Raw genomic sequence first — 17355 nt, forward strand, 5'->3', positions numbered from 1 at the left:
TTTGAAAGCCGCGGCTTTATGTAGGGATCACAGTTTCAATTAGTGTTTCTTGGATCCAAGGTCTTGTCTTATGTCCCATGTGGGCATTTAAAACATCCGGTTAGACAGGACGTATTGAATACTCATAGTAGAGAAAGGTAGGGGGTGGGGAAGAGGCTAGGGAATGGCAACATCAAAATTTTGGAAGATGGCAAGCAAATGGATGAGAAATAACTGACTTAGCGATTAGAGAATGCTGAAACCTAAGTTAGCAGCAGGAAAACCCAGAATGAAGTGAATTCATGTACAGAACTCTGAAAGACTTAGAAATTTGAAGCACTATGTTACTCTGAGAGTGGGTGAAGATGATCTTAAAAGCAAGAATATTGTTTGAAAGTCTGTATGGGGGCACCTGGGTGGCTCAGTGGTTTAAGCCTCTGTTTTTGGCTCAGGTCATGATCCCAGCAACCTGGGATTGAGCCCACATCAGGCTTTCTGCTTAGCAGGGAGCCTGCTCCCACGCCCCCTAACCCCCACCCCGCCACCTGCCTCTCTGCCTGCATGTGATCTCTGTCTGTCAAATAAATAAATAAAATCTTTAAAAAAAAAAAAAGAAAAGAAAGTCTGTTTAGCAAGAAGTTAGATAACCCCATCTTCTAACCTGGAAGAAGACTGGAGGCTTTTCCTCTAGAGAGCCTGCTCTGAGGTCTTTGGATTGTGAGACACCAGGCACATCTAAGGACGGTAATACTGTACTAAATACTGGGGCATTAATTCAAAGTCTCTCCACTGAACAGGCTTACTCCAGTACATTTCCCCCCCCACTTGACTCTGAGAACATCAGTGACTGGCTTATAACTCCCAGGCAGGAGTTTGAGAAAGTCTTCTGCAGAGAAACTGACCAGCCCAAAAGAAAGAAAATCTACCAGAGGAGTGGAACCCTATGTTAGACAGCTCGGGCTGCCATAACAAAATACTACCAACTGGGTGGCTTAAATAACAGAAATTTATTTTCTCATGGTTTTGGACTTTCAGAATATCAGGAACAAAGGGAGAATCCTATAAATTTCCAGAGAGAGAAAACAAAAAGGCAACAGAATCAGAATGGCACTAACCTTTAAAATATTCAGAGTAAAAATTGAATAACAGGAGTTCTAGAAAGAACAACAAAAATGGATGAGTATAAATTATCAAGAAAATTTTTCAAGAAAACTTGCAAGAACTGAAATATATGAGATTCTAGACTGAATAAGCCCATTCAGTATCCAGAACAATTGCTTTAAATATAGCAATGTTGGGGTGCCTGGCTAGCTCAGTTGGAAGAACATGTGACTCTTGATCTTAGGGTTGTTGCTTCAAGCTCCACATTAGGTATAGAGATTACTTAAAAACAAGATATTTTTAATTAATAAATAAATATAGCAACATCATGACGAATCATAAGGACCTTTTAGAACATCAGGAACAAAGAAAAAGTTTACCAACTTCCAGAAAGAGACAACACAAAGGCAACAGAATCAGAATGGAACCCATCTTTAAAATATGCATTTACAATCACATTTATTATATTTTTTCCAACATTTCTAGGTATTTGTCTTGGAAGTGGTGGTTATTGAGGTGATAAAGTTCGTCATATTTTCAGAATTGCTAAAATTTGGGTTGAATGAAGGCAAGGACCCTGTTTTTATGCATGTATCCGTGTTTTTAGAAGAGTGTTTGGAACATACTAGATGCTCAATAAATATTTACCAGATGAATGACTAAACCACAAATCCACATTGATCTTTTTTTTTTTAAGATTTTATTTTTATTTATTTGACAGAGAGAGATCACAAGCAGACAGACAGGCAGGCAGAGAGAGAAAGGGAAGCAGGCTCCCCACTGAGCAGAGAGCCCGATGTGGGACTCGATCCCAGGACCCTGAGATCATGACCTGAGCTGAAGGCAGCGGCTTAACCCACTGAGCCACCCAGGTGTCCCACATTGATCTTTTTTAAAGATCTATTTGTTTGTTTGTTTGTTTAATATATAGAAAGAAAATGTGCAAATCAGGGAGGAGCAAAGGGAGAGAGAGAAGGAGAGCAGACTCTTCACTGAGAACAGAGCCTGATATGGGGCTCGATCTCATGATCCTGAGATCATGACCTAAGCCAAAATCAACAGTCAGACACTCAATGACTGAGTCACCCAGGAGCTTCTTCATGTTGTTTTTATTAAACCCCATAATGCTTCATCATTTTTCATAGCTACATAGTATTCCATGATATGAATGCATCATAATGTATTTAGCCTTACTGATAAACTCATTGGCTTTTTTCAGTGTTTCATGTAATTAAAATAAAAATGAAATTCCTTGTTCATATAGATTGGCAAACTCTTTTTAAGTATAGACAGGTCAGGGAGGAATATGTGAGTTGGGGGTGCGGGTAAGAATTGAGTTGAGCCCTGGGGCGCCTGGGTGGCTCAGTGGGTTAAGCCTCTGCCTTCGGCTCAGGTCATGATCTCAGGGTCCTGGGATCGAGCCCCGCATCGGGCTCTTTGCTCAACGGGGAGCCTGCTTCTCTCTCTCTCTCTCTGCCTGCCTCTCTGCCTACTTGTGATCTTTCTCTTTCAAATAAATAAATAAAATCTTAAAAAAAAAAAAGAAAGAATTGAGTTGAGCCCTAAGTGAAAAGAATACTCATGTTAGGATCTGAGACGAGAGCATTCTAGACAAAGGATGTGGCAAATGCAAAGGCCCTGAGGCTGAAACAAACTTGAAATGAATCAAGAACAATATGAAAGCTATGACTTTATTGCAGGAAGTTTTCAGATGGGGTGCCTGGGTGGCTCAGTCGGTTGGGCATCTGACTCTTGATTTCAGGTCAGGTCGTGATCTCAGGGTTATGGGGTCAAGCCCTGTGTAGGGCTCTGCATTGGATGTGGGGCCTGCTTGGGATTCTCTCTTGCCCTCTCTCTTTGCCCATTCCCCCCAAAAATATATTTTAAAAACTTTTCAGATAAATAAATGCTGTGCTTACTAGTGATTGGAACAAGTATATTATTCTTATTTACTAAAACCCTTTCAGATGTTACTTTACTTTCATTTCATTAAATTAAATGAAAAGTTACTTTACTTTCATTTAAGACATGATCAAACTTAGGCTCATATAGATAAGTAACTTACTCAAAGTCACTGTGATAGATTGATTGCAATTTTTTTTTTAGATTTCATTTATTTATTTGAGAGTGCGAGAGACAAAGCAAGAGAGAGTACAAGCAGGGTGAAGGACAGAGGGAGAAGCAGACTCTGCTTGGAGAAGCCCAACATGGGACTTGATACTGGTACTCCAGGATCATGACCTGAACTGAAGACAGATGCTTAACCAACTGAGCCACCCAGGCACCCTTGATTGCAGTTTTATGGACCTAATTAATGCCCCCCCCCATACTACTTCCACTACAATGTGACTCTGTCAGTCTTTGAATCTATTTTCTTATCCTTTGAAACTGGGATGACCTTGTGATTTGCTTTAGTAAATAGAAGGCAATGAAAATGATGGTATGCCAGTTCCAAGCCTAGATCCCCAGATGTGGTCTTGCACATTACAACCCTCTTTCTTGGACCTCTGCTTTCCCCATGGCAACAAAGTTGGGCTGGCCTGCTGGAGGATGAGACCACATGGAGGAGAACAGTGGTATACAGGTTAGCAGCTAGCCAACTCCTAGAAGCAGAGTCACCTTGCTGACCTGTAGGTAGCTACAAGCATGTAAAGGAGTCCAGGGAGACCAAGGTGCCCTCATCTTTTCTGTATCTGTTGTCATTGAGGTAAATGATGTCTTGGGAATGGAACATTAGGAGCCTTGTGGTTTTCTGCTCCCTAAAGGCAACTTATCAAGACCGTCTTTTTTCCAGATGTGGCAAGGATTATCACATGGCATACCATGAGGAAAAATTGTTCAGCTAGCACATTTCATCCCTCCCCAATTATTTCTGTCCATTGAGTGTGGAGAGATGTGACAAAGACTTTGCCCTTGACCTACCTCTAGTCAGGCTCCTCTGAGTCCTGTTTTTGACTAGGCCTTGGGATCTGTCCTTGGCCTGTTTATTCGAATTTAGCAAGAATACTGCTGAGTCAGTTTGGCAAGAATCTCCACCTTTGGTCTGATTGACTCGATATTTAATCAAATTCCTCATCCCTCATCCTTGATATTTTATAACCCTAGCCTGCCTTCAGCAGGAATCTGGTTGAGTTGGGCTAGCAAAAATCCTGCTAGCTTTGATGTTTCCTCTTAACAATTGTCCACCCCGTGAGCCCATCCTGCTCCTTGGCTATAAATCTCTATTTGTCTTTGTTGTATTCTGAACCTGATCTTTCTCCTTGATCACAAAACCCCATTGTGTAGTAGCCTTCTTGAATAAAGTCTTCTTTATCATCTTTAAACAAGTATCATGGAAGTTTTTTTTCTTTTTTTTTTTTTTTTGTTAAAGATTTTATTTATTTATTTGACAGAGAGATCACAAGCAGGCAGAGAGGCAGGCAGAGAGAGGAGGAAGCAGGCTCCCCGCTGAGCAGAGAGCCCGATGCGGGGCTCGATCCTAGGACTCGGAGATCATGACCTGAGCCGAAGGCAGCGGCTTAACCCACCGAGCCACCCAGGCGCCCCGGAAGTTTTTTTTCTTGACAGGTACAATATACTCTTTAAAGTGTATAAATGATTATACTTGGTCACTGTGTCAGTGAAAAAAATGATCTCTATCCACCTGGCTTTGCAAAGGCATTAGTAAGCCAATGACATCCAACCCAAAAAGCACAAAGACTTAAGGCTGCTAGGAAGGGTACTAATCTACTGGCCTCTCAGGAACCATCATTCACAAGTTTAGTTGCTACAGGAAATTCTGTGGATTGGTTTGCCAGCCAATTTCATCAGGGGTATGCTTTCACACGCTACAAAGTGTGGTAAGCTAAACACTACATTTCCCACCTTCCTTTGCAATGAGGGCTCTAAGACAAATCAGTTATCTGTGCTCTGGTGAGATTTAGAAGTTGAAAGTGAGTTGGAGGCTGTCTTTCTGTTTCCATGGCTATTAGGGATATCAAGCATGATCATGGAGATGTTGAGTTATCTACACCATCTGTAGATTACAGACTATAGTTTCTAAAACATTAAGAGGCCATTATTGTGGCAGTAAATTTAGCAGTTCCAGGATCACTCTCCCAGATGCTCATTCTAAAATTGCACCCTTGTGAGCATCTACTTTCTTGTACCAAATACCTACTTTCTTAAAAAAAAAAAAAAAAAAAAAAACCTGCATAGCAATTTCAATGCTTTGCAACTCGACCTTCGTTGATGGTTACTCTGATGGTTAATTTTAGGTGTTAATTTGGTTGAGTTATGGTGCCCAGTTGTTTGGTCAAACACTAGTGTAGATATTACCGTGAAAGTTATCTTGCAGATGTGATGAACATTTACAATCAGTTGACTTTAAGTAAAGAAGATTACTCTTGATAATGTGGGTGGACCCCATCCAGTCAATTGAAGGCCTTAAAAACAAAAGCTAAGGTTTCCTGGAGAAAAAGGAATTTGCTTCAAACTGTAGCAGAGATCTTATTTGAGTTTCTAGCCTGTTGGCCTGGCCCACATTTTCCAGACTTGCCAGCCCTCTTGATCATGAGAGCCAGTTCCTTAAAATAAATCTGTCTCTGTATATATAAATTGGTTCTGTCTCTCTGGAGAATCCTCATTGATACTGTTACCAATTAGCAAATACACATTTATTTTGTTGTTGGGCTCCTTTAATTAACTGTATGGTTTTTGCATTTTGTATTAAAATTTTTCTAATTAAAAATTCATTTTTAATAGGTAATTTATCACACAGCCTATGATTTTAAAAGTATGAAAGGGTATGTAGTGAAAAGTAAGTCACACTCCTACCCTTTCCATTAGCCATCAAGTTCTCTCTCCTGGAGACAACTAATATTACTTTTTTTTTTTTTTTTTGGTGTGTCCTTCTAGAGTTTCTTTTCTTTTAAGATTTTATTTATTTATTTGACAAAGATCACAAGTAGGCAGACAGGCAGAGAGAGGGGGGAGGAGGTTCTCCACTGAGGAGAGGGCCTGATGCCGGGCTTAATCCCAGGACCCTGAGACTATGACCTGAGCCGAAGACAGGGGCTTGACCCACTGAGCCACCCAGGCGGCCCTACCTTCTAGAGTTTCTATTCAAGAATTTTCTTGTTCCTATTCCAGTGGTAGGATCCATGCACATTTTCTGCATTTTTCTTTTTCAATTAGGAGATACTTCCACATGTATATCAAGTCACCTCTTTTTAAAAATAGGCAATCTAGTATTACAATGAATATACTTCATTTATTTAATGAGCCCTTGTTGATGGTATTTAAATCATTTCTTATAGATCATGTTGCAATCAATAACTTTGTAAAAATGTCATTATGCAGATATGTAAATGGATCTGTGGGACAGATAAATTCTCAAAACTAGAATCCCTCAATTTCAGCATATGAGTGTTCTTTAATTTTTAATTTTTATCAAAATTACTCATGCACAAATTTCAAGAGTTATAGGGTTCTGCAAAGTTTGGTAAGAAAAAAAAAAAAAAGGGAAGAAGAAAAAAACCAAAGCAGTGCTTAGTCTCCTTCCTCCCATTTCTGCCTTCTCAGAGGCAATCACTTTGAATTATTTTAGCTGCTTCCATATCTCAAAATAGCTTCCCTGTACTGCTTCTTGATTTTTTTTTTTCCATTTTAGGTATCGTTTATGCACTTCCTGTAACGAAAGATGAGAATTTCACTCTCTTTCAGCCCCTGCCCCCACCACATACAGGCTCCTTTCCTATTCCTCTATCATCCTAATATAGTCATGTGACAGTGATTTTGTGGTATTTTTCTCTAGAGAGAATAGGGAGATAATTCAATCTTTTCTTGAGCGTGGTTAGTCACAATTTGTTTTTATTATTACCGGTAGAGATGTATAAAATAAATAACTTTATATACACATAGTATTGTTCTGCTACAGGCTTAAGCAAAATTCTGATAAATTTCATATATGCATTCTCCCAAAAAAGAAAAACTGTACAGTGCATTTATAATTGTATGTGTGGCATTATCCAGTATATTCCTGATAGGAGAAAACTGAATTGCTGAGAATCAAATCCGTTGCTTGCAATTTCCTATATCTGATTAATGAAAAACATTTTCCACAGACTAGCTTCTGGCTCCTTACATTCAATCTTTGTCTCTCTGCACCTACTCAGCCTGCTGCCAGGCACCATAGCACATCTCACTCTAAACTCTGACCCAGCACCTTCATGTAATAGCTCTAGGTGAGCTGGGTACAGTAGGAAGTAGAAATACGCCTGAAGCAATTCCTACTGGGATGGTTGACCATAAGCTAACTGTATACAGATGTGACTGCAAGCTACAGAAATAAATCCAACTAAATCTAAACTGAAGGGATCTCCATTTACTTTCCCGTAACTGCAGTGTGAGAAAAAGTATGACAGAGGGAAAGTTGAATAGAAAAGAAACAGTGAATTTAACCAATCACAGTTAAAATATCTTACTTCGCAAATTTTACCCAATTCATGATTGTGTGGAGGGTTCCAGCAGCCGAGGCTTCTTTAGCTTCATGAGAAGTCCACTTCTGGCTCTAAGCTAACAGGGCAATCAGCCCATTTTGGAGTAGGTCAGAAAACTCCAGGAGAGATCTCAACGAGATAAAAATTATAGGCAACTGCATGTGTCTCAGTATAATGAAAGATTTAGCCAATTGGTGGAGACTTGGGAGTTGAACATTCTGATGTGTTCAGAGAGAAGTGAAAATGAAAAACAAGACAATTTTTAATGCCGTTGAAAACAAAAAGCTGGGGGCACCTGAGTGGCTCAGTGGATTAAGCCACTGCCTTCAGCTCAGGTCATGATCCCAGGGTCCTGGGATCGAACCCCGCATCAGGCTCTCTGCTCTGTGGGGAGCCTGCTTCCTCCTCTCTCTCGCCGACTTGTGATCTCTGTCTGTCAAATAAATAAATAAAATATTTAAAAAAAAAAGAAAACAAAAAGCCGTTCAGGAAGTCACCGTAATTTACCATATGGTTCAGCTATAATTAATTTTTATCAGCATAATAATGTAAACTCCGAGGAATGGATAGATGGACAGATTGGTGATAAAATAAGCATAATAAAATGTTAAGTGTAGGATTTAGGTGGTAGGTATATAGTGTTTATCGTGAAGTTTTTGGGTCTTTCCTATAGTTTAAAATTTTTGCACAATAGATTGTGGGGAGGAAAATTATGCACCTGAAAAATATAGAGAAAAAAGATATTAAAGACATGGATCAGGGGCACCTAGATGACTCAGTCAGTTAAGCATCCAACTCTTGATTTTGGTTTCGTCTTTTGCCTGGATGGTAAAATGTTCCTATCTTTTCCCACTGTCAAAGGAGTAGTCCTATATGGCACACACTGCCAGAACCTGCAGGAACACAATTCCCAGGCTCCCAAGTTGAGTCAGTTAAACAAACTCACTGTAGACTGGAAGGGATGAATGTACTCATTTTTTATTGTTAAAAGGATATCAGTATACTTTAAAAAAAAGTCATGTTCTGATCTTAGATCTATACATACCGTTACTTACTGTTGGCTTTTATTTCCATTCATTATTTATTTTTGCCAGTGGCTACAATAGTTGAATCCTTCCATAGTTGAGCTTACTCCCATATCGTCTTCTATCTGCAAACACTCAAATAATTGAATGTTATTAATTAGAGTATGTGACTGTTTTTTTTTCTTTTTTTATTTATTATTTATTTTTTTTTAAAGATTTTATTTATTTATTTGACAGAGAGAGATCACAAGCAGGCAGAGAGGCAGGTAGAGAGAGGAGGAAGCAGGCTCCCCGCCGAGCAGAGAGCCCGATGTGGGGCTCGATCCCAGGACCCTGAGATCATGACCTGAGCCGAAGGCAGCGTCTTAACCCACTGAGCCACCCAGGTGCCCCTTTTTTTTCTTTTTTTAAAAGATTTTATTTATTTATTTGACAGAGAGAGAGATCACAAGTAGGCAGAGAGTCAGGCAGAGAGACAGGGAGAAGCAGGCTCCCTGCTGAGCAGAGAGGCCGATGCAGGGCTCGATCCCAGGACCCTGAGATCATGATCTGAGCAGAAGGCAGCGGCTTAATCCACTGAGCCACCCAGGCACCCCATGATTGTTCTTTTTATACATCCCATCCTGGCTTGGGAGAGTCTTACATGTCCAGTCTGTCTGCAATTGATGGATGAGGAGTCACCTTATGCTGGAGGTTGTGTTGCCTCCCAATAGAGGGAATAATCCCACATACATCAAGGGCTGCTCTTTGAGCAACAGGAGCCATAATGAAGGAAACAGGATCAGAGCAGCTATACTAGAAAAGGAAAATTCAATCAAAGACCTCATCACATGATTTGGGAGTGCTGAATTTATGTTTATGATCATATTCAGTCTTTTCTGGGCCTCCCTCCTTCTCCCGTTCATGGTTTGATTCCAAGGTAGTAAGTTCATAATGCACCCACCATTTAGTTAAAGGGAGTTTTCATTTATACTTTAATCTTTCTGATGAATTGTGAAATCATAAGTTCCTGTCCCACTTTACCAAGTAAATGATCATCAGATTGGTCACCCACATTGGGTAAAACCCAAAAGATAGAGGGAAATTTCACCTGAGACTCATATGTTTAGTTGTTATTTTTTCCAATTCATAGTTCTTTTCTCACTTTTTGCCCACATCCTTCACTTGTGCTTTATCAAAGCCAAGTTTATTATTTTTTTATTTTTTAAAAGATTTTATTCATTTTAGAGAGAGAACAAATGTGAGCATGAGCAGGGGGAGGGCAGAAGGAGAGGGAGAGGAAGAGAATCTCAAGTAACTCTGCACTGAGCCCAGAGCCCGATGTGGGGCTCAATCTCACGACCTTGAGATCAAGACCTAAGCCAAAACCCAGAGTGGAACACTTAACTGACTGAGCTGCCCAGGCACCCCTATCAAAGCTAAACTCCTTATTTGGGAGTGACTCAGTCCATTAGGTGTCTGGCTTCAGCTCAGGTCATGATCTCAGGGTTCTGGGATCAAGCGTCACACTGGACTCTGTGCTCAGTGGGGAATCTGCTTCTCCCTCTCTCTCTGTCCCTTCCTCTGATTGTGCTCTCTCTCTCCCTCAAATAAATAAATAAAATGTTTTTAAGAAAACCTCCTTATTTGTATTTATCAGGTCCTTTCATAAGTGACATCGCCAGATATATTTGGGGATTTGGCCCATTTATTATGACTCTTACTATACCTCATTATTTTTACTCATTCCTTGGTGCTGCCAACAGGTGGAATGTGGTAGAGAACAATTAGCATGAGAGTGACTGGCATATCATAGAATTGTAGACCTTCTAATGCATGTTCCTAACCTAATGGATATCCTCAGCAATGAAATGAGGGATCAATTCCTTTATCTTTCCTTACCTGCTGCTTGGGAGAGATGGACACATGGGAAGGTTGTTTTATATTTAGATTATAAACCCATTCTTGAATCACACCAGTTGTGAAGCTGTGTTTCCAAATCAGATGCTAAGAAATCAGGAATGTCGGGGACGCTGGGTGGCTCAGTCGGTTAAGCCTCTGACTCTTGGTTTCTGCTCAGGTCATGATCTTAGGGTTGTGAGATTGAGCCCTCGTGGGGCTCTGAGCTGGGCATGGAGCCTTCTTGGGATTCTCTCTCTCCCTCTGCCTCTCCCTCACCTCTCTATCAATCCCTCTTAAAAAAAAAAAAAAAAAAGAAAAGAAAAGAAATCAGGACTGTCATATTCTTGTACAACTTCTTAGGAAAGCTTCTAAAGACATAATTCCATAATGGCTGATTTCACTTAATTAAGCATTAACTGGTGTGACAACACTCTTGTGGGTTTGATAGCCTGAGTAGCAGTGAAATTTCAGCAATGGGCAGGATGTTATCTCTAGGCACAGTAGTATGGAGGGGAAGGCCAACCTCCTCCCAGGGTTGTTGAAAATAGCATGTTAGTTGTTATATATATTGGACCCTTGTCTTTGCCTGGGCAGCATCCATTTCTCTGTGATCACTCTGTTCCTGTGCCTGGGCAGCATCCATTTCTCTGTGATCACTCTGTTCCTGTGTCAACTTGCCTGCCTCCCCCATCTTGTAAGAACAAGGATTCCTCACGAGGGATTTGGTGCATCCACACAAAGAACCAGGAGTTTAATTTTCTCAGAATTGCCAGTCAACTGAAGCAACCAGCAAAGTCAATTGTCAACATTCATCACAGCCCAGGGCTTTGAAACCATGAGAGGATATCCAGTTTATCTCCAGAGTCCAGAGTCATGTCATTTGTACTGCCTTTAATCGCCCCCCCCCGTGATGAGACCCCTCATTCTCCTTTTCAAGTGCAGTGCCCCCCCCCCCCCCCCCCCCCCCCCGCGCAACCCAAGCTACGCGTAAGAGGACTACCACCCAAGCAGGTTTTAGATGTGAGTCAAGGCCGTGCACTCACCTGCCTGAGGTTCTGAATTAGACCGCGCTCCCTGGGCAATGATGCTGGGTGCCTGCAGGGGGCGCTCTTGCCCAGGGCTGGCCTCTGCCGCGCGTTGGGGAGGGCAGACTCCGCGGGGCTGGGCTTTCCTATCCCTGGGGTTCCTCTTCTTTAACAATGGAGCTTGCATTTGTTTGAACATGAGCGATTCCCGTTGCACAGCTTGGGACGCAGAAGTACTTGATGTCCCTTTGTTGTTTTACATTCAATCAGCGGCTGGTAACTGACATTCAAAGGAGCGTGGTGTTCCGCCTCCTCAGGACCGGAAGCTTGGGGCCAATTCCTTCCCCTCCCTGAGGAATCCCAGAGAGGATCTAGCCTCCCTGGGTCAAGGAGACACACCTCCTATTCTGGTTTGTGATATGGACCCAGCGGAAGGGCGGCGTGTATGGCTGTCTGTGAGGCTTCCGAAGCTGTGTGTGGTTCAGACCCCATACAAATTCCGATACTGTACCCAGATGTGGAGTTGCTTTCTCTAGAGCCCCAAATTCCCATTATTATATGTCTGTTTTTTTATTGAACAAAAGCCTCTTCTGCTTGCTCTTGGGGTTAGAGATAGAGCCAAACCGTGTCATGGAGGGCGCCTGAGGTGTTTTGTAGTTGACAACTCATCCCTTTTCAGTCAAAAAAAAAAAAAAAAAAAAAAAAAAAAAAAAAAAAAAAATCAAGGGAAGGCAGAATTTCAGGCACAGTTGTTTCTGAATCATCCTAATTAATATGTTGTAATTGAATTGAGTAACTTCAATATCTGCGTTATGCCACCTGTTGAAATCCTGTCTTAATCAGATTGAGGCATGTTGTGGGATCATTGGTATTTCACTGTGGCAGGAGCAAGGGAATTTCTGGCCTTGCCAAATGAAGAATCCTGACTCCCTCAGTTGTTAGCTGGGTGACTTCAAAGGGTTACTTAATTTCTCTGGATCTTAGTTCCCTTATCTGTAACATGAGGATAATAATAGTATCCACTTAATAGGGTTTTAATGGAGGTTAAATGAGTCTGGCACATATAAGGCACTGAATGACTATCTATTATCAATAATGATAATTATTACCATTGATATTATATTCCTGTGTTGCAAATTCATATAGAGACATATAGTAGTCTCCTCTTATCCATGGGGGTATATTCCATGACTCCCAGTGGATGCCTAAAACAGCACCAAACCCTATGTATACTGTTTTTTCTGGGCACATGGGTGGTTCAGTCGGTTAAATGGTTATGTGCCTGATCCCAAGGTCCTGGGATGGAGATGCTGGTTGGGATCCCTGCTGAGCTAGTAGACTATTTCTCCTTCTCCCTCTGCCTGCCATCCCCCTTGCCTGTGCTCTCTCTCTCTCTCTGTCAAATAAATAAATAAAATCTTAAAAAATATATACTTTTTTTTCCTGTGCATGCATACCTATAATAAAGTTTAATTTATAAATTAGACACCATAAAAGATTAACAATAATAAAATTATACAATTATAACAATATACTTTAATAAAAGTGAATGTGTGGACTCGGGTGGCTCAGTCAGTTGGGCATCTGCCTTCAGCTCAGGTCAAGATCCCAGGACACTCCTTCCTCAGTGGGGAGCCTGCTTCTCCCTCTGCCTACTGCTCCCCCTGCTTGTACTCTCACGCTCTCTCGCTCACTCTCTGGCAAATAAATAAATAAATAAAATCTTTTTTAAAAAAGTGAGGCAAATGTGGTTTCTCTCAAAATATCTTATTGTACTGTACTCACCTCTTTTTTCTTGTGATAATGTGAGGTGATAAAATGCCTACGTGATGAGAGGAAGTGAGGGGGAATGACGTGGGCATTGTGATACAGTATTAGGCTGTACTGACCTTATGACAATATGTCAGAAGGAAGACTATTTTCTTCCAGACCACGGTTTACCACGAGAATCAAAACCCTGGATTAAGGGGGAACCACTGTACTACATGAATCGTTCCATAGCTTGCTTTTATTCACCTTTTAAGTCTTGCTTATTTTTTTCACAGATGCGTAGAAATCCTTTCATTTATTTATTGAAAAGATTTTATTTACTTATTTGACAAAGAGAGATACAGTGAGAGCAGTAACACGAGCAAAGGAAGTGAGAGAGGGAGAAGCAGGCTCCGCGCTGAGCAGGGAGCCAGGTGTGGGGCTCCATCCTGGGACCATGGGACCTGGCTCCATCCAGGACCTGGGATCATGACCTGAGCCGAAGGCAGACACTTAACCAACTGAGCCACCTAGGCACCCCTAGAAATCCTTTTAAAAAATTAATTTGTTTCCATTGATGGTCATTTGGTTTATTTTCAACCCTATTCTATCTGATTACTGCTTCGGTGAACATCTTTGTGGTGCAATGATTGTCCTCAAGTGCTTCTCCCAAGCAGTCTAGAAAACGAGAGAGTTGGAACTTGGAGTCTCCCTCCACTCTACTTTTATCAGTGGACAGGGCTGCACCTGAACTCGCCAGTAATACTGAGAGCTCCTTCATCCAGATGCAGGGTTGGGGGCGCTGGCTTTCCCAGACAGCATAGCCAACAACGGCAAAAGGGCTGAGACTATGGTGCTTGGATGCAACTTCTAAGAGGGATGTCAAATCTCAGTAATTAAGAAAAAAAATGATATTTGATGCAATATTTAAAAATCAATATTAATCCAAAAAATCCATGATGTACAAAATATCAACATTTTAAATAAAGACAGAATCAGTAACAGTGCCGTGCCAAGTCATTTTGGCTTATATATTGATTTTTATTTTAATATATTTCATTAAAATATAAATTATCTTGATTACTGAGGTATGGGTGGCTTCTTAAATTTTGCACCTGAAATAGGTGGCTCTTTTGCCTCACCCTGTGTCTAAATTAACTGGCACCATATCTAGATGGCACAGCGTCCAAGCTTGTGCTTCATTGGTAAGGTGGTTCTCATGTTTCCCCTGAAAGATGGGATTCTGTCAGGAAACTGGAGTCCCTCCCATGAAACACAAACATGCATTGCATATCCAGTAGACTGCACGGTCCTAGCACATTTCTCCAGAGGCAAATACGTTGATGGGGATCATGGGCCTTCTCTTGTTGACCCCGACCTTCCCTCATTAAAGTCTATTTTTTATTTTTTTCTAAGATTTATTTATTTATTAGAGAGAGAGAGAGAGAGAAAGCCAGAGAGCAGGGGAGGGGCAGAGGGTAGAGAGGGAGGGAGAGGGACAGAATTTCCTGCAGACTCCCCTCTGAACATGGAGCCCGACACAGGGCTCAATCTCATGACCCTGAGATCTGACCTCAGCCAAATTCAAGAGTTGGACGGCCAACCAGCTGAGCCGCCCAGGTGCCCCTGAAGTCTATTCTTTAACCCACACTATGCCGCTTGTGGAATTTTTCTTGAATCCTATTACACAAACAGGAGTCCCCAAAGTGATATGTTTAACATGACAAATCTTGTATATACGATTTTGTAAACATATGAGAATATATGTTTAGTATAAATTGCTAAAAGTAGAACTGCTGGTCCAAATAGTATTTACACTACAAGTTTTGATATATATAGCCAATTTCCCTTTTTAAGACAATGTATTGATTTACACTCCCACGAAAAGTATGTGAGAATTAACGATTCCCCATATTCTTAGCAACATTGAGGATTATAGCACTTTTTAATCTTTGCCAATCTTACAGATAAAATAGCATTTTATTTTTGTTTTATGTCTCTTAATTATGAGCAAAATTAAACACTTCTTATGTCTTTTAAAAGCACAATTATGTTCCCTGTAAGTAAATTCCCTAGTTCCATTTTTCAAGTAGATTGTTGGTCCTTTTTATTGATTTGTTAATACTCTTTATATGTTAAGGAAAATAACTCTCTGGTCATTATATGTGTTGCAACTATTATCTCTGTCTTTTTGCTTGTCTTTTGACTTTTTCATGATTTTTCCCCCTGAAGGAATGATTTACATTTTTATGTAGTCAAAGTTATTAATCTTTTCCTTTATAGTATTAGATTTTGTCTTTAAAAAAAAAAAAGATTATTTATTTATTTATTTGAAAGAGAGAGAGGGAGGAGCAGAGGGAGAGGGAAAAGCAGATTCTCTACACGCGGCTCTATCCTTTGACCCTGAGATCATGACCTGAGCTGAAAGCAGACATTTTACTGATGGAGCCACTCAGGCACCCCAGATTTCATACTTAAAAAAAAAAAAAAGAAAAGAAAAGATTTATTTATTTATTTATTTATTTGACAGAGAAAGAGAGCACACATGCATGAGCTTAAGAGGGGAGGGGCAGAGGGAGAGGGAGAAGGAGAAAGCAGACTATCTGCTGAGTGCAGAGCCTGTTGTGGGGCTGGATCTCACAACCCTGAAATTTTGACATGAGCTGAAACCAAGAGTTGGACACTTAACCGACTAAGCCACCCAGGCATCCCTAGTTTTTGTTTTTTATTTAAAAGTTCTTTTTCACAGTAAGTTTATAAAGTATTATAAAGTATAAAGTTTTCTCATTACCTATTATGACTTTATTTCTTCTGTTTAAATCCATCTAAGATTTACTTCGGAATGGAGAGTAAGAAAGACATCTACCTTTTTTTTTTTTTCCCCTAAATGGCTAGCCAACATGATTTATTGAGAAACTATCTTTTCCCCCACTGATTGGGAATGCCAACCAAATTACACTTTATTTTATTTTATTTTTTTAAGATTATTTATTTATTTATTTGACAGAGATCACAAGTAGGCAGAGAGGCAGGCAGAGAGAGAGGAAGGGAAGCAGGCTCTCTATATGGGGCTTGATCCCAGGACCCTGGGATCATGACCTGAGCCAAAGGCAGAGGCTTTAACCCACTGAGCCACCCAGGTGCCCCCCAAATTACACTTTAAATTCTCATTGGTATATAGAGCTTTTCCTAAACTCTTTAATCTGTTACAATTGTTTGTGTATTCCTGAACCTGCACCAAATTGTTTCAAATAGTAGATTTATAATGTGTTTTAGTATTCAGTATTTGTTTTCTGTCTCTGAGTTAATAACTGTTTCTTTCCCCCCGTTTTCTTAGTTGTTTTTCTTAATGTCTTTATGATTGATTCCACTTCAAATTCTTTGCTAGTTTCTAAATCTCTTCTCAAGGTTTACTATTTTGTCAATTTTTTTCTTCCCAAAAAACATGTGGATTTGGTCTCTATGCCTGGTGCATATTTTCCTCTCTTGGTCATTTCTTCTGGAGAGCCCCTCAGCCTGTCTCCTGTGAAAGAGCTCTAGTTTTTGGACGTTAGATTTTCCTTTTCTTTCTTTTTCTTTTTTTCTTTCTTTTTTTTTTTTTTATTTACTCTCATGTTTTGGTGAAGCATATCCTTCAATAGCTTTATAAGGAAGGGTGCTTTAGAGGTACATTTTCTCACATCTAAAAATGTCCCTATTTGACTCCTGTACTTCAGTAATGGCATCATGAACATGGATCTCTAAGTTGAAAGCCACTCTGGAATTTTGATAACTTCATTCTGTTGCTTTCTAGCCTCCTGTGGTAGAAGTCAGAAACCATCTCTATTCCCAGGTCATTTTTATTTGAGTCTTTTGTTTCCTCACCAGAAATTTGTAGGATTTTTTGTTTGTCTTCATTGCTCTGAAATTTTACGATGATAAATGTGAGCACAGGTCTATTTTAATTCTTTGTGTAGAACACTTTTAATTTGGAAACTCATGCTCTCCAGTTCTGGGAAATTTTTTCAAATTATTTCTTTAATAATTCCCTCCCTTTTATGTTCATTGTTTATTCTTTCTTGAACTCCTGCGTTTCGAGTATTGGACCTCTGGGACCAGGCTGCTAACTTTCTTATA

Source organism: Lutra lutra, chromosome 6 (genome assembly GCF_902655055.1).
Source record: "Lutra lutra chromosome 6, mLutLut1.2, whole genome shotgun sequence".
Lineage (NCBI taxonomy): Eukaryota > Metazoa > Chordata > Mammalia > Carnivora > Mustelidae > Lutra > Lutra lutra.